Below are 5,272 nucleotides of genomic sequence, written 5' to 3' on the forward strand. Positions count from 1 at the left end.
TGAATTTTTGTTGGAGAGGTTGCATTTGCGTTCAAACATACATTTTTAGGCCAACATTCACAAATCCGCAAAAATCACAAACTGATGCAATTTGAATGAATTTTTCAGGGTTTTCAGATTCAAGTGTTTTCTATGGATTGGGAAAATTTCAAGTCGGTACTGGTTTCAGATCGGAAGCTGTGAATTTTTGTTGGAGAGGTTGCATTTGCGTTCAAACATACATTTTTAGGCCAACATTCACAAATCCGCAAAAATCACAAACTGATGCAATTTGAATGAATTTTTCAGGGTTTTCAGATTCAAGTGCTTTCTATTGATTGGGAAAATTTCAAGTCGCTACTGGTTTCAGATCGGAAGCTGTGAATTTTTGTTGGAGAGGTTGCATTTGCGTTCAAACATACAGTTTTAGGCCAACATTCACAAATAACGCAAAAGTCAACAACTGATGTATTTTGAATGAATTTTTCAGTGTTTTCAGATTCAAGTGCTTTCTATTGATTGGGAAAATTTCAAGTCGCTACTGATTTCAGATCGGAAGCTGTGAATTATTGTTGGAAAGGTTGCATTTGCGTTCAACCATACATTTTTATTATTAACTGAGATTAAATGGAAAAAGTCAGGGCATTTTGGCTTCTGAAAATTGAAAACCGAGCAAAACATGTTCATGGTCTGTACATATTCAAAACGGCACTATAAATAACGCATGTGACAACGTATTTATAGACAACAAAAACCCGAGAGAGAGTGCATAACTAAAGGTGTGTAACGACAAGTTAATAACCTAAGCGCATCGGCTTTGGCATTGGAACCTGTGCCAATTATAATACTTGTCCTTGGCTGGTTATTAAAAATCTCTTTAATTTAAGCAAGGTTAATAACTTATTCATTCACGGATTTCAGAGATTGTTATTCTTTGACCGTCCCAGAGAAAACAATGATTAAAAACCGCACACTTTATCGAGGCTCTTTCAAAATAGCCTGCAACCTTGCCTGATTATGATTTTTCTCCATAATGCCATCACATAACACACAGGTCGATGTCAATTTCAGTTTTTTTACATCCACGTAAATCCTTCTTCCAGGCTTTATCAAGTTTTCACTTTCTCAAAGAAAACTCGCCGGGTTCGTTATGCTAAGTAGCACAAGGAATAAAGCTTTTGCCTGCCGATTTTCATCTGAAGTATTCCAAACAATAACGAATTTTGTGCGCCCCAGATTGTGCAAAAGGAACTTTTTCCGAATAACTTGTAGATGATGTTGCGTTGTTGCTCCTCAACAGCTAACCAAGCAATTTTTCCCTTTCGGGCAAAAGTCACTTACCGTACAGTTTTCATGTTGAAATCGCAAAATTTTCGGTCGCTTATGCGGAATCTATTATTCGCAAAAAAAATGTTCTACGGTCCATAAATTCAGGAAAATCATCCGGGAAATGTCCTCAGCAAAGGCGGGATTCAAATAAAAACGGCGTCTAAAAAGATTTGGCTTGCTGATGTTATTTATTCAGTTCGGTTTTGCGAAACAAATTTTAAGTGATTTTTTCTCTCGAACGGCCGGGGAAGTTGAAGCGTGGATTGGAACATTTTTTGTGGTCGTTGAGGTCTGGGAAATGTTTTCTTAAGCACCGGCTACAGTCCAGTCGCACGTAGTTGCAAGTAGTTTCCTACTTTCGTCTATTTGCTCCGAAACATTCATGTTTGTAAGATCGCTGATAATCACAGCAAAACTATTTAATATTTCCCAAATAAATTGAATCCGGGAAAACGCAAATAAAAACGATTTTACCAAATTGCTTGGCAATTCCAGGAAAAGTTGGCCTCGAGCAGCCCTTTTTGTGCCACCAAAGGGCTTACTTGCAGTCTAAAACTGCCATCTCAGTAAGTCCTATCTTGCTCCAGCTTTCCGGGAAAATTCACCATCCAGATATGCATTTATCACTAAGCAATAAAATTATTGGCGTTTTTCAGGACTATTTTTGGTGCTAAAAATAATTCACCCCCCAGGCCAGCAGGGGAAAATAAATAAATTTTAATTAAACAGTATCCATAGTTGATGTAGGGTGAATTCGCATTTTGCTTTATGGGATTTAAATTTAATTTCTGAAATGTGTTTTAATTGGCGACTTTTTCATAGGGCGTTTTAATTAAATTTACATTTAATTAAACACATCAGGTCGTTTCAATATTCTGTTGTTTGCCAATTCTGAACGCTTCATTGGGCCCTCAGTGTTTACTCTTGTTTTTATCCGCTACCTATTCGAGAAGATTGTGCTTAAAAACTTACTCTTCCACTGTTCAGACAGACAATGTCTTGTGTTTTAACGAGCCTAATTAGGTTTGGCTCATTAATAACTTTCATTGCTCGTTAGCCGAAGTTCTGGAAATAAAAACATCAAAGGTTTTCTCTATCACGGATCGACAGAGGAAAATGGAAAAGCTCGAATGTAGCGACTTTATTCAGCCCTAATGGAGTCTGTCTTAATGTAGTTTAATGATGTTTTTGGAAACGTTCGTCGGCTGGTTCGAAAGTTTCCCACTCGGTTGAATAAACGCATGATTAGGGTTGATGGGGCTGGAAGTCGTCATTGTTATTTTGGCCGACTCCGGCCACCAATTTGCCTGAGAGTTGACTTTAATTTAGCCCACTTAAATGCTGGATAAATTGGTAATTTTTGATTCGAAATCCATTTTTTATGAAGCTTTAAAACTGACATGAAAGATTTGTATTAAGTGGAAAATGTGGAAGTGGTACTCGCCCTGGATGGGGAGTTTTGATTTTTTTGGAAAGGTGGCAGTTCGCGTGAAGACACTCATTTTTAGAGTCACATTTACAAAGAGCGCGCAAAAATCAGCTTTGAATGCAATTTGAATTAATTTTTCAAGGTTTTCAGATTCAAGTGTTTTCTATTGATTGGGAAAATTTCAAGTCGCTACTGGTTTCAGATCGGAAGCTGTGAATTTTTGTTCGAGAAGTTGCATTTGGGTTCAAACATACATTTTTAGGCCAACATTCACAAATGACGCAAAAATTAACAACTGATGCAATTTGAATGAATTTTTCAGGGTTTTCAGATTCAAGTGTTTTCTATTGATTGGGAAAATTAAGTCGCTACTGGTTTCAGATCGGAAGCTGTGAATTTTTGTTGGAGAGGTTGCATTTGGGTTCAAACATACATTTTTAGGCAAACATTCACAAATCCGCAAAAATTCRACAACTRATGYAATTTGAATGMATTTTTCAGGGTTTTCAGRYTCAAGTGYTTTCTMTTGATTGGGAAAATTTCAAGTCGCTACTGGTTTCAGATCGAAAGCTATAAATTTTTGTTGGAGAGGTTGCATTTGCGCTCAAACATACATTTTTAGGCCAGCATTCACAAATAACGCAAAAATCAACAACTGATGCAATTTGAATGAATTTTTCAGGGTTTGCAGATTCAAGTGTTTTCTATTGATTGGGAAAATTTCAAGTTGCTACTGGTTTCAGATCGGAAGCTGTGAATTTTTGTTGGAGAGGTTGCATTTGCGTTCAAACATACATTTTTAGGCCAACATTCACAAATGACGCAAAAATGAGCTTCTTAGGCAAGTTGCTGCTTGATCTATATCGGGAGTTATGAATTTTTATTGTTCTGTTTGGTTTTTAGGCCAATGTTCACAAATAATGCAAAAATCAACAACAGATGCTATTAAAATGAATTTTTTGGCGTTTTCAGACTCGAGGCATCACTCACTTTCTCGTAAAATTTGCTTAGTTCAAAACCAAACATGATTATGATACGGTTATGAGTGTAACAGTTTAGGGTTTTTTCCCCTAACCGTTGACGTTTCGAGGGTGTAATTTATTATTTTTGCACAAAGCCACCCGCGTTCCAACCGATTATCGACATTACGGGGAAAAAACTGGGCAGAAAAGCTGCTCGTTCGTTGGGAAGCGAAGGATTCAACGGAATTAAATTGCCCTTGAAACTCCTGTAATTGCCGGAGAAAAATGTGAGTTCTTGCGTTCCTGAAGTCAACAGTCCATGATAATTGAGGGTAAAACCACTCTGGGTTTTTAGTTTCTCTGTTTAATATATTGGATTCCTAAATGGGATTAAATATATCAAGGTCCAGTAGTTTTGCAATGGATAATTCCTGAAAATTGTGAAATTTTTCGCATCAGTTGCAGATCAACTGAAAATCTTCGTTTGCTAAAATCTGAATAAAATGCAAAATCGTTTGGAATGTCGGGCGAGAAAACGTGTTAACAAGTTGCAAACTAAGTGATAGTTTCAGTGTGATTGTGGTGGGAAACTTTCCAGACTTTCTAACTGGATGGGCACCGACTTTAATCACTTTAATCAGGTCTAGACGGCATAAGAACGGCGCTCATCTTTTTATTATCCAAATGGATTCCATGAGGTTGAGATGGGAAAATGACCCAAAAGCAATTCAATCAAATTATTTCCGATAATTTAAAAGCTTGCATTTCCATTTTGCTGGTGTCTTCTTATGCCAGGCATGCACGCGTTGAATCCTTTAGATGGCTGGTCTTTTCATTTTCCCATCCCCAAAGCCTCCAGAAGGAAAGTTGTAAAAACTCCAGTAAACTCGGCCGGTCATGCTGTTTTATTCCCTTTTGTATTATCTGCAATCTTCCACTAAGAAATAGCCATTCCCTTCGTTTACCGCTTGAATGTTATTGTTTGAAATATTACGTTCACGTGCGAAGCCGCAGGAGGGATGCGACATTTATGGTAACAATATTATTATGAATTTGCACCGGAACTAATGCAATTATTGTTCTGAGTTAGAGGATAACGGCAAAACTATGCTGGATTGTTCTGTATGGGAAGTTCATTTAGAGGAAGTTGCAGCAGAGTAGTTTATGGTCACTTTTTTCCTCCTAGTTTTTCTACCGATGAAATCTAAAGAACAGCAGGAAGACAGTCAACTATTCTACAGCCATTTGATGCAAAAAATGCTGGATATTCTGCGTTTGGTGCTTTTTTGCCAGGAGTTGTAGAATATCAAAAGAGACAGACTTTCGAGGCCATTCCATGAGTTTTTCGGGTTTTTAGGCCGTCGTTCCGTAGAATTTTTTTTTCTTGACGTTTCGCAAGTACGAGTGGCTTGCATCTTCAGAAGTGGTTTGCTTGAACACAGCGTAAGCGTTCACAAAACGCGTTCAAAACACTTGAATCTGAAAACCCTGAAAAATTCATTTAAATTGCATAAGTTGTTGATTTTTGCGGATTTGTGATTGTTGGCCTAAAAATGTATGTTTGAACGCAAAT

The 5,272-nt window shown here is 37.4% G+C and overlaps 1 protein-coding gene across 1 annotated transcript in view; it reads left to right on the plus strand.

The window, feature by feature from the left end:
• The window catches only part of LOC109545764 (disco-interacting protein 2), a 126,627-nt gene that overhangs the window by 57,971 nt on the left and 63,384 nt on the right, over positions 1-5,272 (plus strand). The window lies entirely within an intron of this gene.

The sequence above is a fragment of the Dendroctonus ponderosae genome, unplaced genomic scaffold (assembly GCF_020466585.1).
Source record: "Dendroctonus ponderosae isolate FM_Combo_2020 unplaced genomic scaffold, Dpon_F_20191213v2 Dpon_F_20191213_8, whole genome shotgun sequence".
Lineage (NCBI taxonomy): Eukaryota > Metazoa > Arthropoda > Insecta > Coleoptera > Curculionidae > Dendroctonus > Dendroctonus ponderosae.